Source organism: Amblyomma maculatum, chromosome 4, assembly GCF_055883805.1.
Source record: "Amblyomma maculatum isolate TAMU_Amacu chromosome 4, ASM5588380v1, whole genome shotgun sequence".
Lineage (NCBI taxonomy): Eukaryota > Metazoa > Arthropoda > Arachnida > Ixodida > Ixodidae > Amblyomma > Amblyomma maculatum.
The window spans coordinates 36,356,451-36,374,377 of NC_139347.1; the positions used below are offsets into that span (position 1 = coordinate 36,356,451).

General features: G+C 46.2%; 1 pseudogene; it reads right to left on the reverse strand.

Annotated features, from left to right (window-relative positions):
• Positions 1-1,159: 1,159 nt before the first annotated feature.
• Positions 1,160-2,761, reverse strand: LOC146190705 (very long chain fatty acid elongase AAEL008004 pseudogene; annotated as a pseudogene).
• Positions 2,762-17,927: the final 15,166 nt, after the last annotated feature.

A 17,927-nucleotide genomic window follows, 5' to 3' on the forward strand; every position in this document is an offset into this window, starting at 1 on the left:
AAAGACAGGCTCCTAAAACGTCCGTGCTCACCTACTGCTGCTGCATGTTTGCGCTCCTGATCTAATATAGTAAAAACGACTACCATTCTTTGTTTGGCTTATTTAAAGAACAACTTACGCTGGTCAGTACCGAATCCATGTCAAGATTTAGTTCTCTCTATCTGACACTGGCAATCTAAAGCACAACAGACTGGGAGACGCCTCCTTACCGTCACCATTCAATGCATGATTACCAGATGTGCTGAACTAAATGTAAAAATCAACTGTGGACTTATATAATCTTTAATGGCAACGCCTTCCTAGGTAAAATAGTATATGAACGTTCATGTATATCAGGGTTCTAAACGTGCAAACTACATCAGAAGGCTTATAAATCTGCTTAATTTACCCACATGCACTCGCGATCTCAAACTGCCATCTACTGCGCTATCTATTTATTAGCATCTAACCACAACGCAGTCGTCTTCATCGATGTGAAGCGTGAATATTTATTCTGTCGCTACACAGGCATTGCACGCGGCGGGTAGTTTAGAGACGCCCGAAAATACACCAGGGCTGACTGAAACCCGACTCAGAACTTAGAAAGGCGGTATTAAGTACCAAACCTTGAAAGATAAACCGCAGTCTTGGCCAGCGTCACGCATTTCGTTTCCAATTATAACGTAATGGCTAGTTCCGGATTGTTTTTCAAGCATATTATAAAAGTGATCGCTCAGAAGAAAGAGTTGATGCCGCATTATGTATGCGTAGGTTTAAAAGCTGGCCTTTGCGGTGACAGCTTGCGACGCAGCCAGATAGCGTATATCTTCAAGATTACAAGGTAGGGATCCCTACCTTCAGTCGGCAGCTTCCTTCATCAGATGGGAAGCACAAAAAAAACCAAGTCTCTCCAAATTCCTTAGAAGAGTGTGATTCAGTGCTTCGTTCTGCTCAGGACGGGTTTTTCTTCCCCGTGCCTTCATGTTCAACATCGACTGTGAAAAATACGCGAGAGCACGGCTTCGCATGGATGCACACGCCCGCCGGCAAAGGAAAGATGAAACTAGGTTAGACGGTCGAGGAACGTTGGTGCCTGAACTACGCTACCGGCCTAGCAAGAATGGAAGCTGAAGGAAATGGGTTCTTGGGTCAATTCATTTCACAGAGTACTGTTCACTGCATACTTGTTTATTCATTGTTTTGTTTTTTGTACAGGTAAACACACACTTGGCACAAATGCGCCATCACACTTCAGCGACTCTGACACACTAAGGAGCGTATACAAAGACGAGATGCTACAAAATGAAGGCCTATAAAACAATATGACACACTACGTAAAACATTATGACACACTGCATTAAAAACAGCTTCAGGCAACATAAAGATGAAGACAGTGTAACTCCTGGCGCTTTCAATTGACAATGACAGTCAGTCAGCGCGGAGTTCTTACAGTCACAAGTTCATTTCAATGCAATGTACTGTTCCCCTCTTTTGTCACATCCGACCATTGTTTACCTAAGTGAAAACAAGAGCACTTTGCTGCGCACTGTCTCCACTATAAATTACTGCACCTAAACATATGAATTCACAAAAAAGGAAAAATACCAATTAAAAGGTCGAGGAATCGGTTCCCTGCCTTTGCCCACATTGACCTTGCGCCCCGGTTTGCTTTTTTATTTTTTGATTGGCCAGATAACCGCCGTGCAACACCAATAGTTATTCATCCTTAGTTGAACTGGGCTCTGATAAATCTAAGCTGCCTTGCATGTTGCATACCATCTGAAAGCCCTTCTTTGAGTTGCGCTTATAGACATTGAAGTAAAAATCAAAGAATAAGTACAAGAACAGTACTCCTTGAGGCATAGCGAAGTACACGTACAGTTTCGGGTATCCGCAGTCGTAGAAGAGGGGTATAAGCCCGTGCACCATGGCCACAATGAATTGTGTGATCTGCATCTGGGTGAGGTAGCGCTTCCACCACAGGTACTTCTGCGCTTTCGGTCCGATGGACGCGAGGAAATAGTAGGAGTACATGACCACGTGCACGAATGTGTTGATGGCTATGATGAAAGAGATGTGGCCATCAGTGCCGATTCGGTGCCAAAACCAGCAGTCCACGACAACCAACGCGTGATGGACAACATGAAGCGTCGACACCTGGTTGAACTTCTTGCGCAGCACGAAAAATATTGTGTCCAGAAGATCCCCTATCCGCAACAGTCGCAGCCACCAGTAAACATTGAGCAACGCGATCGCGTTAGGTGACGTGGAGAAGTCAAGTCCCTGGCAGAAGACACTGTAGCCGCCCCCGACATAAGTGAGCCGAAGAATGTTGACGAAAAACACCGCGCTTGTGATGACCATGAATGCGTTGTAGAGAAGAATGGCACTGCGAAGGTTGTACGGCTCGCGGCCTTTCATGTATCGCGGACCCCATATCTTGACGAAGTAAAGGTACGCGGCAACAGTCCAAAGCACCATGGAGGGGTACTTCACCATCACCCAGTCCTTGGTTCGCGGATCCTGGGGCAGATGAAGGTAAACGGACAAGAAGTCCGCATGAGGCGGGTCCGTAGCGTTGCTCATCGTCGAAGCTGTTTGAAAACACAGCCGTCAAAAAGTACGATTTGAAGGAGCACAAGTGACAAGAGCTAACGACTTCCTCGCGCACTGAGCTCAAGCTCAGCTGTGCCGGTAAAGATCACAGATCACGTTTAAAAACTCCGCACCCGCCGGCAGCGCAGCATCCGCCACGACCAATCAGACAGCCGCTTTTGGCCGAGAGCTGCTCTTCGGATGGAACAGTATGCTAACCAACAGGAAAATATCGTATTCGCCCAAGGACAAATACGGCGCCCGCGTCGTGCGTGCGTCTTCCTCCTCCTCTCAGATGCGGTCGCCGCCCGCCCGCTAAAGAGGCAGTCGAATGAAGAAAGCGGGAGGGAAAAATGCTCTCACAGGACTGCCGTCATTGTGTCGATCGAAGCGACGATTTTTTCGCCTGGAGCCAGGAGTGCTGCTTCAGCGTCGTGGCCTCCAGTTGAGGTGGCAGGGACCAGGCTGCTTGTGTCGTGGTGTCGGCGAGTAGCAGTCCCTCCACTGCGGGGGTTTTCAGAGGAGAACGCGAAAAAGCAGCCTCGCTGACATTGTGGCGGTGCACAGACGGCCAGGAGAGCACTGGAGCAGGGTCGGTAGCGGGCGGTTTAAGGGCGGCGGGGGGTCAGCAGCGTTCCAACGCAACGGCACCAGCGGAGTTTTGGAAGGCGGAACCGTTACGGATGGCCCGGTTCGTTCCCTCTCCACTCCCCTCTCCTTCAGCCGTTTTCTTTTTTAGCTTTGACCGTGACCTCCGCGTGCGTATCCTCTGATGCTTGCGCAAGACACCAGGGACACGTAAGCGTGAGAGAGGCCTACGGAGAGGGGGAATTGGAAAGGACCTGCCACACGCCCAATGGTGCCTCTTCGTATCGTCGCCGCCGGCCCTAGCCCAGATCGGCGTCGGCCTCGCCCAGTGCCGCGCCCAGTGCCGTCGATCGTTTCTGTGTCATTGTTTCCTTTGCCTACGTATATGTGGTTCCTCCTTTTGGCTGTTACGGCGAACAGCTCTCTTACTCTACTCCGCATGTCTGTACGTTGCCACTACACGATTCACAAAGCGACAGCTCGAAATGGCGTCTTTCTCGGTCTCCTCCCGAAAGGCTGCGAGGATTTGGAAGTGACAGAACCGGTCCTCAAGCTTCCTGACAGTCGCGAACTGCGGAACTGAAAAAAAAAAAAAAAAAAAGTAATAAGACCGTGCGTTATTTCGAAGTCTCGCAACATCCGTTTTAGAACAGTCGCGGGCTTCGACTAGCGCGCATGCTGGGTGTGACGCAGATAATCATTAATGATTCCATTATTATTAATGTACCTGTTGCTGTTACAATATGATTTAACAGAAACATGGCGCACATATAACGTCAATAACCTGTAGTCACACAGGCACTGATGGTCGGGAATCCCTTTAGCAGCACGAATCGTATAAGTGGCACCTGATTAGGTACTAGTCGGGCGTTCTTTTTACGTATAGAAGAACATCGCGACGTATGCAAGGGCGGAAGGAAGACAATCATGGACAGGACCTGTCCGTGTGTGTCGTCCTTCCGTCCTTGTCTAAGTCGCGCTCTTCTTCTTAAATATGGCACACCAACTCGCCCAAGCATCAGTTCTGACGAGTTCTTTCTGCAGCATCAAAACTTTCTCGAGCAGAGGAAGGAGCAGCCGTAGGTCGCACTTATAGTGGTTAGGTGGCGGTTTAATAGAACACTACAAATGTATGAACGCCAGTACATCAAGTTCACTGATCTGGGCAAGAGCGCAAGATCACATTTTAGTCAACGTTCTTTGGGCAAGAACAATTTCTTGCGGCAAACATTACACTATTAATTGATTTTAGTTTGGTTTTGGGGTTTAACGTCCCAAAGCGACTCCGGCTATTAGAGACGCCGTAGTGGAGGACTCCGGAAATTTCGACCACCTGGGGTTCTTTAACGTGCGTTGGCATCGCACAGCGCACGGGCGCCTAGCTTTTCGCCACCATCGAAAAGCGGCCGCCGAGGCCGGGATTCGATCCCGCGTCCTTGGGCACTGTAGTCGAGCACCCTAACCACTGCACCACCCTGGCGGGATACACTAATAATTGAGTTCAACCCTCCCAGCAATCTACCGCTTTGTAAAAAGAATGAAGTATTCTATCGACTGTATGAAACTTGCCTCATCAATGCTGAGTTTCACGTCGCTAAAGAGCCTCCAGTTCTCCGTCGCTTGGTGCCATGCTTGTCTGGACTATACCTCTATATCTGCTGATAGCATACCAGGGACTTTCTCACACCTCGTGATTACCAGCGATGGACGCAATGCGCAAGAATATGTCAACAGAAGTTTTCGCGTGAATGGGAAGAGGAGCAATGCAGAACGGACAGGCGCAGGTAACAGCCGCAGATAGCTTGGCATCGCGTTATTATTCGGTTCTCTGTTATCATGTGAGCTGCACAGGTCCGGTAAAAAGGAAGATTATGGGGAACACTTTTGATTTTTTTTTTTTTTGCTTTAAGGGTATGAAGCGATAGCGTAGGAGAGCAACCGAGAAGGCGGAACAGCGGAAGCTAGACAAGGACGAGAAAGTAAATACGCGACATGTACGGCACTGTACCAGGCAATATATAAAGCCCTCTTTAGCTAAACCATCCGAACGTACCTGCGTGGCCTAAGTGTAGCGTGCCTTGCTCGGAATTCAAGAGCACCGGAAGATTGATTCTTATTTCAACTTCCCACCCCAAATGAGCCACCCAAGTTGGCAGCTATTCCCAACTTACTTATCTCATGTGGTCTTGTTATGTCGCAAAAACTCTCGAAGAGTCATCGCTCGGACAAATCAGTTGCCAGCTGCTGCCTAAGAGCGCCACGCTTATGTTTTTACGCTCAAAGAGCCGACGACAGGTTTTCTCGGCCACGAGGCTTTTACCGCTACCGCATTAAATTATGTTTTTCAACTTACCTAGCTTAATAAAGGGAAATTACGTGCGCTGGAACGCTCATTTCTCTTTTAGCTTTGTTTGCCTTAGCCTCTTCTTTTATCTTGATTGAACTTGTTTATCTTCGTTTGGCATTTAATTGCCTCAGTATTTTTGAGATTACGGATTTTCCGCAGGTGACCCTTATAGCTTTTACTGGTTCCACTTAGACGGCAGAAGGAGGCGAAAAGCGCTGAGAAGCGGCCAGAACAGAACTATTACTTTTTCAACACAGACACGCGACATTATCGCGCGGCTAGGCATCGCTGCTGCGGTTGCCTATATGTCGCAAGATACAAGTGAGATTAGCCTTGCGGTTCTGCCGGCAATTGCTCCACCGTTGTGACAAATGTTAAAAAAGATCCGCAAAACAGGCACATACCAGAAACATGAATGAACTACATCTATTTACACAAAACCATCAATAATAGTCCGCAGTCAATTCATACTGTTATCATCTGCAGTCAAGGTACGAGTCATGGGGGAACTTTAAACCAAGGCTTGAAGCTGCATGCTTTCTACATAATTGGTTTCCCCGTGGGTATATCAAATGTCGTGGAAGTTAATTGTCAGGAACTGCTAACTTCTTGAGAAAAGCGAACAGTACACATCTTTCTGCTTTGTACACTGGATAGCACATGCTCTACATCCTCGCACGCATTACACGTGGAAAGTAGCAGAGATGACGCCAGGCCTGTCTTTTATATACACATAGGGCTCCAATCAGAGCTCATGCAAATGCGATGTAGTAAAGTGTCTTGTGATCTTTTTCACCATTGGTCACACATGGCTCCCCCATACAAAGATGATCTTACTGCTGCTCCGAAGCGTCTATTAAAGCCCTTGAAGCCCCTCTTAAAAGAGCCGTACAAAGAGGCCCGCCACAAGAATACGTAAATTGTTTCTTTCCTCATTCATAAAGACTATATATGTAAGCTGAGTGCTTAGTTCTTTCCGGTTAAACATGGGTAAAGATAAAAGACACGTTCGTCTACGGGAATCTTTTGATGCCGCAAAAAGAATTCAGCGATGTTTCACTAATTGAAAATATTCAATATTCCTCGGCGATTTCATAAAAAAAGTAATTTAAAAAGAAAAAACAACATTTTTGATACCTCATTTGCTCTAATATATCGCTGGATTCCCATTTATTAAAATAAAACATTTAATATACTGTCTCTAAGTGGACACCACAGACTGGAAAGCCCACTCAGTGGACTGTAGTTCAGTGTGAGTGTGAGTCTGTAGTTTGCGCACAGACCGCTTCAGCAGAATTTTTGTTCATTTAAGGGAGCTGCGGGAGCTGCACGCCATGACCAACTTCGAACCGCAGTGGAACTCATTTTTAGTAATACGTTCTGCAGTGGCTATTCTGTAGAGCTTTGTTGCTTAGGTGTAGTTTATTACGCATAAAGCTGATTTGTCAGTGTTCAGCTAATAATTCGTACATTTATCATGCATACATATATATCACATTGTGTCACTGCTGTAGTTGCTAAGTCAAAGAGGAAAGAAATGCCGGTGTAGTCAAGGTGTAGTGAGTCTGACTCGAGACCGCAAGTGTGCCGGGTTCGATTCCATGTTTACCCAAAATTTCGTTTTCAGCATAATTAATTCAGTTTCTGCACTTACATGTCCAAACCACATTTTAATCGTGTACTTCTCAATCAAGACTTATATAATGTTTTACTGATCTGCGAACTCGGAATTAAATAACCCTTAGTTCGATTCCCACCTCACCTTTTTATCTCAAAGTAGCTACCCGCGATAACGGCTCCTGCCAACTCGGCCATGTCCCGCTACCTCCTGACGACACGAAGTCCACCAAGCAATTAGCGCCGTACATGTCACCCAACACTGATCTGTCAGAGCCGTCAGAATCACGCACCATGGCTCTTTCGCTATGGACTCATCATTTTTGGGACATCAAAAGGTTCCTAGTTCCTTGCTGCATTTTACAAAGGAACAGCAGGGAATGATTTTACAGCGTATCATCTTCTCCACGCATAACGTGCAAGCCACATCAGAGCATCTGCTTCAGTGCACCAAGATCCAGTGATCCCGGTTGATTTGGCATTGCCGACACGCATTTGCGTTCTAAGCTTGCTGCCACCATTATAGTGTCTCGTGTAGCAAGGAGCTGCTGAGAATAAGGACACGGTATAAAATGGGACCTACTGAGTTCGGCGGCATTCTCCAGTTGACCACATCGACGGAATCAATTCGCGAACAAAGCGTTACCGTTTCGATGGAGGCGAATGCAAACTTTACCCTTGTGCTGTGTACTTTGCACTAGACAAGGTAATCAAAATTAAGCAGTACACTGTACAGTCTTGCACTGCGCCGCCTCTGTATCGCCTTTTCTTTTCAGTTCAACCTACGTCACTTCCCTTGCGATTCGGGTGTCCATGGAGGAGTGCAAAAGCTACTGCTTCCTGTGTTAAAAAAAAAAAATGTGATTTTAGTTTTTAAAACCCACCCACTAAATAACCTCGCTTACAGATTACCGCATTAAAAATACCAGTGCGTAAATCTGATATTAACAAATAAGCATACCGGGCCTGCGTTCCATGCTGTTCAAAATTGTTACGGAAAGTGTCAGTAGGTGCGAAAACAATTCGTCCCATCACTCTTTCTTCTCGTATTCTCTTCTTCACATGTAACAATGTATAGCCACCTCCACATATCCGACTTCCGCGGAGAATTTGCTGCAGAAAAAGTTGTCAAATCAAAGAGAACGACGAATGTAATTTTCCGCTTGCGTAAAGCGAAACTTGGAACAGCCGATGCAGAACGACAAGAGAGAGTGACGACGGAAATGTAAACACAGACACCGAAGGCCGCATACCTAGCGTTTACGTCTCCACGAAGTTCGTGCATATGTATCTGTACAGATGATTCTGGATTTTCTCGCCGGAATGCGTAAATACGCGAGGTTTGTTTCTTACTAAGATACTCCATACATTAGGCGATATTGTACACATTATGTGTAAGCGAATTTCCTATTCGATCACGGAGAAAAAACGCCGCCTACAAAAACCTCTTCCGGTGCCATCGGTGCTTTCGTTTTTATAATTTTATTGTTATTGAAGTAGCAACATTTTTAATTCGTTCACTGTTCAAAACGCAAGCTGCATCTCGCACTTTTTCCATAAATCTCTTTATACACAAACGCCTCCTTCATTTTGTGGTTCCCGGCCACATAGAATTTAGAATAAAGCCCGTGCATAAAACATCAACTAAATATATCACTAAATATCACCTTGCTGGTATTTTCGAACGTGCACCAGTTAGATCAGCTGTGAATTTCCCTAAAGGGAGCCGACGTTTGCGGCTGCGATTTCTTGTTTTTTCAGCTCTTATATAATCGTTTTCACTGGGAGCTGAAGCGGAAAGTACAATCCCTTGTGTAGAGGCAAGTAAGATCACGATGATGCTGCCGCAATCTGGGTGAAAACATAACGTCCATACGAGCCACCTCCAGGAAACGACCTCCCTTTATCCAGCTGCGATCTAGAGCCCGGCTTCAACACGCATTAGCATCACGAACGGCTAAGTTACTTGAACAGAGGAACTGCGTGTTCTTTTGTTTTCCTTTTTGTTTTTGTTTTTGCAACCACTCCTCTATGATGCAAGCATCTTTCATCCGCGCATGAGTGAAGTCTTGCTCCACCGTCCACGACACCATTCAAGAATCGTTCGCAGCTATGCTTCGTGCTCATCTGGTGTACAGAGGGCGTGGGTTTTAACCCTAACGGCGACAAATTTATTTTTGAATTTACTTCTATTTTCTGAAATACCGCCAATGGAAACATCCTTACCAATCTCGGCGTTATTTGGAACCTGCCCCGACAATCTCCGCTTTATTTGGACCCTGCCCCGGTTCATTCGCATTGTTTCTAAACCCCGTGCATAAGAATAGCGTGGTTGTGACGTGCACGATGACTCTGTCCAACCCAAGGACATTTTTACGTGGCTGTTTATAACGCGAACGGTTTTGTACAAATGCCAAGTCTACGGCAAAGGCGGTGGCGTTGCGACGGAGCCTGCTCTATATGCCACCAAAATATACCGCACTTCACTCAAAAAGATAGCTATTAGCAACATTACACAATAACACACTTATTTAGTGGACTAAAGACGAATGGGAAGTAATGTTAATGTTTGGCAATTTGAAAATATGCAATAAAAGTAAAAAAGCGACTTGTCAATTGGAAATATTATGAAACAGTGCGCTCTGAGTACTGCTGCCAGACTTTTATTATTCATCCAAACAATTTCATCCCAGAGTTCGCTCGGCAGTGCATAGGAAGTGGATGCTGCATGCATCATGATGAAAATATCATGGCTAAAGGTCATTTACAAATTGGTGACTTCGCACGAACAAAACTGCGAGAAAACGGCGCGACCAGTGCCATTTCCAACTTCTACATCTGCATCTACATTCGACATCTACGGCGCGTAGCTATGCCTTTACACGCTCACTGTAAGCATCGTGAACAGGAATAATGAACCACACAGTGGTGTGACATCGCGGTGAAAAAAAGACACACTAAAATTATGCACCGCTTACTCAATAATTTGTAGCCCTAGCTTACAAAGTCGCACACTCAAATAGGCAGCAAGGTAGAAAAAAGAGGTGCAAGCGAAGGAGAAGTAGGGTGGTTAGTGAAGGGGGCCTGCTTCGTTTTTTGTACTCTCGCAACTCGCCTCCGTTGAGCTTGCTGCAACAACTATTCTGCCTTTGCAGTCGGCGCTATATTAATTATCCTCACTTTCAATCACTTCGATTTTGTAGTTCCAGACGGTGTCTCGCTTCATTTCCGATTTTCTGCACGTTTCGGTTCTGACAAATTGGTATGCCGGGGTAAGTACTTCCTTTTTTTTTTTTTTTTTCATTTCGTCCTCAAGCTTTCTTTTGTTTCGGGAGCTCTGGCAGGATCTAAGTGCGCGTCAATAATAAATAAACACCTCAAGTGACCGTATCAGTGCACTGTAGCACTCTGGAAGAAAAAAGAGCCGTGGAACTGAAACTATGTCACCCTGCAGGGGCCCCACCATGTCTGGCGGCGTCTGAATGCCGCTCGCGGCGAAAAGTAGGCCACGCTCACCGTCCGCGTTTTCGACAAGAGAAAGGGCAATAAGCGGCCATGAATTACTGAGGCGACCAACATCCAAGTTACAGAGCTGATCTTCTTGGCCGTACTCCTCGCCACGTATCTAGAAAAATCCCTTGGAGCTATCATTTAGCCAGAAACCGTGGGAAGTACCTATCGTTGCGTCATCGTCGACGGCATCCTGCACCTAGTTTGAAACCAACAGCTTCGCTCTTCTTCACTAGTGCAGTCCTGCAACTATGCGCTTTTTTCGTAGTTCCGTGCAGTGAGGCCGAAACTGGTCAGACTACGAAAAGTGGTTCAGCAGCGCTTTCTTTACGATACTAGCAGGTTTGTCTGAAAGCGGACTTGCCACTATATAAATTCTAACTACTCTTGTTTCATGAATGCTCCTGGGAGGAAAAATTCTGGCTAAGTAAGGAGTGTAAGCAAATGCTTATGGTTCTTTTATTTACCTCAGATCCTCAACGAAGTATAAGTACTTGTGCTTCACTCAAGTGCGTGAGATAAAACATGCGGCATAAAAGAAAACACGAATACGAGAAACGTAAATATTATTCAAGAGAGCAGAGTCAAGCGCACAAGTATATGTGTATATATATTGTTATCCGCCCCGCCCCTTTATCGACAACCCTGGCGCCCTTGTCGCCCAGTCTGCTATTACTGCGGACTCCGCGGTCACATCTCCCGCGTCTGTCGCCGGCGCCAACAACACGAACAGCGTGGTTATGCTCCATTCGAGAGTGCCCGCCTGCGTCAGCTTCTACGATACTATACTGCGACTCCTTCCGTCGTTCTTCGCCGCAGGATTCCCAGGATAATTCCCGACCCTCTCGTTCTACCTGACGCCGCTCCCCATCGCCTTTACGCCACCCGTCTTTATTCCAGCCACAATCTAGAACGCTGCGCGTGATCTTGCGAGCCCCTCAGAATGATGACGATGCTGCGTATGTACAGGTGAAACAAGTGAAAGTGCCCCGCGCTCACAGTGCATATATATATATATATATATATATATATATATATATATATACAACAATAATAGAGCAACAGATCGCAAGTCACGTCGGTGACTGAATTTCGCGTATGGCTGGGTATGGCAGCTCAAAACAAGGTGCTTATGCAATCGCAATGTCGCAGCGATAACGTAATTCGGCCTCCTGCAGTTTTATTGCGATAGCAATAAAAGGTGCACGATCACACACACAAAAAAGCGATATCTGAATCCTCTGTCGTGGCATGCGGAGAAAATACATAACGAAAGGCTCAGATAAACGAAGACCCGAGTATAACAAAACATCCGGATGTAATCGATGACTGGATAGTGTAAACTTGTCCTGATGAAGGGAATATCATTCCTGAAACTGTCGACAAAATAAACTGTAGAAACGAACAGTCGCGTCTGTCGTATATATATATATATATATATATATATATATATATATATATATATATATATATATATATATATATATATATATATATATATATATATATATATATATATATATATATAGGATATCGGACGCTGTTTTAATCAGAAAGCCAAGCAGCACTACGATCAAGTCAAAGATGGGAAAGGGAGTAATCTTACCATTCACTGCAGATACTGTAAGTGTAAGCCCATTTTTAGAAAAAATAAGTTTCTTGGGCGCGGAAGAGATTGTTGAGGCGTATCACACCAGAAAAACAGGAGGTGAATGTGTCGGCACCCCGGCATTGTTTCTGCATGATAATGAAATGGCCTTTCTGGGCAAACACGGTTGACTACCGCGTGGCGATAATATCGCTTTACTTAAGCTTGGCTTTTCCCGAATAAAACATTCCAGTGTATCATTGTGTGCGTGTGAGTGCATGTGTGTGTGAGCATGTGTGTGTGTGTGTGTGTGTGTGCGTGTGTGTGTGTGTGCGCGCGCGTGCGTGTGTGCGTGCGTGCGTCTGTGCGTGCGTCTGTGTGTGCGTGTGTGTGTGCGTGCGTCTGTGCGTGCGTCTGTGTGCGTGTGTGTGTGCGTGTGTGCGTGTGTGTGTGTGTGTGTGTGTGTGTGTGTGTGTGTGTGTGTGTGTGTGTGTGTGTGTGTGTGTGTGTGTGTGTGTGTGTGTGTGTGTGTGTGTGTGTGTGTAGCTATATGTGTAGCCCGATTTATCGTAGCTAGGCTAAATGCGAATATTACAGGTGCAAATTTGGGGCATCAAACTCACACTCGATATCGTAAAAACTTTTCAAGCACTTATCTTCGCACTAAGGTTTAGGATCATGCTTGTTTGTTATATAGCATGCGAGTTAGAACCAGTGATGTTACGTGAGAAACCACTCTACATAAATACGAAACACCACTTCAACCAAACCATATGAACGTGCACGCATGGCTTATAGGAGTCGTGTGTCTAACTCAGTATCCAATCGTTTCGGAGATATTTCAACTTGCATTTCTAAGTGCTGGACTGGTATAGGCAACTTCTGCTGATTCGACCACCGCATGTAGTTTTATCACGTCTCACAGCCGTAACGTCATGTGGCCTGTGACGTCATAGTCGCACGGCACATCGCCTGCCAAACTGCCACCTCTCAGAGGCATTCCAGTCAGTAAGCCGAACAATGAAACAAACAAAGAAACACCTGAGAAGATGAATGCGGGGGTGAAGGTATTATAGCGCTAGTTCAATGGAATGCAACCAAATTAATTACTCTGACAACTTCACTGGTGGAAACTAGAAATAAAATAAAAGGCTGCTCAGTAAGTCTGTGCTGTATGTGGTTCATCGCGACTTGGCGCTCTCGATAGAAGGTGTCGTCTCAGAGTTACAACTGAAACGCTTAAGAATTTAAACAACGCTTTCCCGGCATTTCGTGTGAACCCACTGAAATCTTAAATGCACTCTAACTCCTTTTTGTGCATGCTAATTTATTGTAGTTTCTTTATTCCCCTCGGGCACAATTCAAGTAGCACAGCTGCACACTGCAGCCTTGCCGCCATATCGCAAGCAAATATCTGCGTTGAAACTGATGCATATAAATTGTGCATCAGATAGAACGCTGAACGGGGAAGGAAAAATTGAGCGTTGAGTTCTAGAAAAAACTTTCTGCCGGTCGCGATTTTATTTCCCGCCTGACAACCTAGTCGCATGTGCGTAATAATTTGTCGGTAAATCCACACTTCAGATATCTTTAACAATTACCGATTCCACTGCTTACGTTCACCTAACTATGGTCATTTTCAACCTCACTATCGGCATCTCAGTTCGATGTGGAGTTGTGACGGAAACTGATTTAGAGTGATCCCCATATCTTCCGAGGTAGGTCTAGGTAGAACGAAAGGAAGAAGCTCTTCGTCTAGGAGCTTCATGTGTCAGTTACCATACAGATCAAGAAAGGTAAAACATGTTTTACACGGAGTGCAAAATTTTAAAATTTCATTCTTAGCTTGAATGTTTGTGCTTTTAGGAGCGGTGGTAGCTTGTTGGCTGACATCATACAACTGAGATTAAAGGTCCTGGGATCAAATCCTTGCCGGTGGGGTGTAACTTCTATTGAAGCGAAATGCACAAAGACAAGAAAGACCTTCCGTGAGCGTTTAAGAACCCCAAAGAATTAATGCTGATCGAAAGCTACCCCCCCCCCCCCCCCCCTGTCGCCTTTCATACGCGCCGTCTCAAATTTTGAAGCTTCAGAACCTGGAAAGCTTGGTCGGCGTGTTCCATGTGCCCTTGAGCGCGCCTGGCGGCGCGCGGCCCCGCACCTCTCGAAGAAGCAAGACCCGGCGGGGCTCGCTTCTTTCCTTTGCTCTCCAGTGGGTATAGGTGGGCGGGTGCCGGCGGTCGGATTCAAACCCGGGCACCTGGACACAGTATTTGGGCGCCATAATTACCTTCCACCGTGTCTCCGTGTTCTCGCAAAGATGATGAAATTCAGGCCCTCCCCTTTGCAGTGGGTGGGCGCAAGTTCTGCACCCTGACCGGTATGAGAGGGGGGGGGGGGGGGGGGGGGGGGGAGCCACTACCAAGCGCGGATCACTGATCATCACGTGCCCTAGTGACACTGTTTCCCCCATTGTCACATCTTGGGTCACTGTCACTGGGGCGGGGATAGCGAATCAGCCACTTCCATTGGTTCTATCTCTCCTTGGATGTCACCATAGCCGCCAATGTCGTGAGGTTGTAATGGGTCGAAAACGTGGTCGAAAATCCCAGCGCTTGCTAGCGCTTGAGGAATGGTGGTGCCCTCTAGGTGAGAAGCAGTGCACTCAATCAGGGCCGGTGTTGAGGGAGAGCGCGCTCTCTCCTTCGAGATCGGCCATGACTCGTGATGTGGGCTGCTATTTCCGGAGCCTCTCTGCACGCACGGCAGATGCCGCTTTGCACGGTCAAAGAGGTCATAGCATTGCTGGGGCACACGAATATGAAGTACTACAAGATATTTGGAAAGGAATAATGGTACAATGACATCTTCTGGAACGCGGTCTTGTGCTTATGGGCAGAAGTCCAGTCGTGGTTAGAAATAAATTAGAGATATTTGGGAAGATTAGCACTTGGATCCCACGCAGAACTGTGAACAGAGAAGTACACAGGGAAGGAGGGGCTGGGCGTCTTTCGAGGCACGAGGAGCACACAGCAAAATATTGTACGAAAAACGCCTCAGGAAAATGAACGACAATAGGTAGGTAGCTAAACTATTCAAATACCTACACCGAAAGCGCATTGACTCACAGTCGCGGAAAATGGCCAGAAAGTCAGGTATTAAAGTCTAGGGGGTCTCGGGGAGTCTGAAACTCTCCAGTAATATTTAAGAGGGGTCCAAAACCCCTCGAGCACGAAAGTATAAGGACTGTATGAGTAAAAACCAGGCAACCATTTTTTGTTCTTGTCAGTGGTGTAATCGGAAGATTCCTTCTCTATCGTTTCGGCAGTTTCGCAGTGAGTGAGTATTAATAAGAACCAGCAACACGTTTTCGAAAACCAGAGATGGAGAAAAATAATGATTTCTCCCCTTTGTAAAAAACGATTTGCAGAACAGGCAACCAGCTGCTTTCTCTCTTTCCTTCTTTATTTCCCTTTCCACCAGTGCTGTAATCATTACAGAGCCCCCTTCCGATTGAGCCAGACTTTAAGCACTGCATAAAACTAACCAGTAAGTATGCAGGAAGACAAGATGGGAAGATCAAGAACGTTATACGAGATATAAGGAACACAGAGGCTAAAAACTGCAATAATTAAGGGGAGAAGAGGAAGACCCTAGACCTATACAGAAAACGTAAAACTCAGATTAGCAAGAAGACGCTCTATGACAACTCAAGGGGCAGCGTCCTCATTGATGCTAGCCCAGGATGTCTCAGAGCCCGAAGCTACAAAAAGTAGTTTAATCAAGAAGATGAAACTTTTGCTATGTGAGGTACATGCCCAGGAACAATCGAACAACCTTTACTGGAGTGCGGCAGTATCCGTCCAGATGTCTATGTGGACACAGTCACTCTAGCCCAAACTGTTGCTCTAGCCGAGGCCCTGGGGTCGAGGGGTAGCAAAGATAACGAGAATAAATCGGCGGTAGAGGTTAACAAGAGGCTTTTAGAAGATTGGTGGCTAAATACCAAGGTGGGGATATCCAAATTAAACAAGGGTATCGACCATGGCGGAGCGCCACTGGATAGTTTCTGCCGGTGGACGGCCAGCGCCATCTCTTGCAGCCTCACCACAACGGGAATATGGTCACATTCTTAGCGATGGGAATACAACCAAGTTGGAAGCGTTTGAGCGCAGGGCCCCATATTACATCGTGAAGGGGACATCGAGGAAAACTTCGTCACTATTTTTCTTTATTAAAAAAAACTATTTTATGACTATTCCTGAGCTATCGCCGACGGTTACCCGGCGTACTGCGAAAGCGTATCCCCGTAGCGGCGCTCGAGCAGACGACGCTCTGGCATGCAATCGCGTCTCCTGACGTAACTTCTGTCAATGTACCGACTCGTTTTTCCCTTTCCCATCTGTGATGTTTCTCTCGGCGGTTTCGGATTCGCTTTGCGCGTGGCAGTTCCTCGGCTACTTTGTTCAGTGCTGCTTGGTTAATTCTGTGTTTTCAGCGGGTGCATGTGGCTGAGGAGAAGCGCTTTCATCCTCCGCGCGCTCCACTTGATGGCCTGATTCTGAACGTGGAGAGTTCGTGTTTCAATCGTGGCTAAATGAACACGAGTTATATTTTGAAGGGAAACAGCTGGAAAAGAAGATATTTCATTCTGCGTAGGTATTCCTCAACATTTAAATAATTATGCCTGTTTGGTCGTTGGTGAACAGGATCAAGCTCATTGAATAATATGAATACATATTACGTGATCGTTAAGAAATGAGAACTGATAAATAATCTCGGGCATACTTCGAATTAGCTGCTTTGAAGGAATATAGCGATGCACAGACATACTATTTTATCTAGAAAGCTATCGTGTTTACAAATAACACGTAATAACATGTAAATATAGGCTAATGAAGATGGATTCGAAAACGAAGTAGCCAGTTTTTTACATGAAAGATTCAATCATTACAAAGGAATGGAAACGTTTGTACTAAAGCATCGTCTTACAAAAAAGAAATGCTTTCTTATACTTGATCCTCCTTAAATTCATTTTGCAGTCTTACCTTCTGTACAGAATACATCTTTGAATCCAACTGATAGATTTGCAGCCATTTGTGGTATTTGGGAAATTGAAGCAGAATTACAAGTCGGATACCATTATTCATATGCTTTCTGTTGCAGTACGGCTCATAAGTCTAACGATTTTGATTTGCACGCTAAAGAAACACCTAATTCTGGAGGTCAATGAAGCGGCCGCACAATGCTTGGCTAAGAGGAATCCAAGCTCCTGCCGGCGGACGGCAGACGACCGCCGACGCCGGATTTTCAGTGAACGCTTTAACACTACCGTATTAACCGACATAAGTTAACTACAATTCCTGAAAGTGGCAGTGCCGGCAGACTACCGCCGACGCCGGATTTTCGGTGAACGCTTTAGCACTATACCGTATTAACCGACACTAGTTAGTTACAATTTGAAAGTGGCAGTGCTGGCCTGCGGATGGTGCTTCCTGAGAACCTCTCCTCGTGATAACAAGCACTGCTTTATGTTCGGGATATTTGCAGAGAGTGCGGAAATCCTCAGATGATTGGACGGACGGACGGACGGACGGACGGACGGACGGACGGACGGACGGACGGACGGACGGACGGACGGACGGACGGACGGACGGACGGACGGACGGATGGATGGATGGAAGCACGGACGGCTGGCTGGCT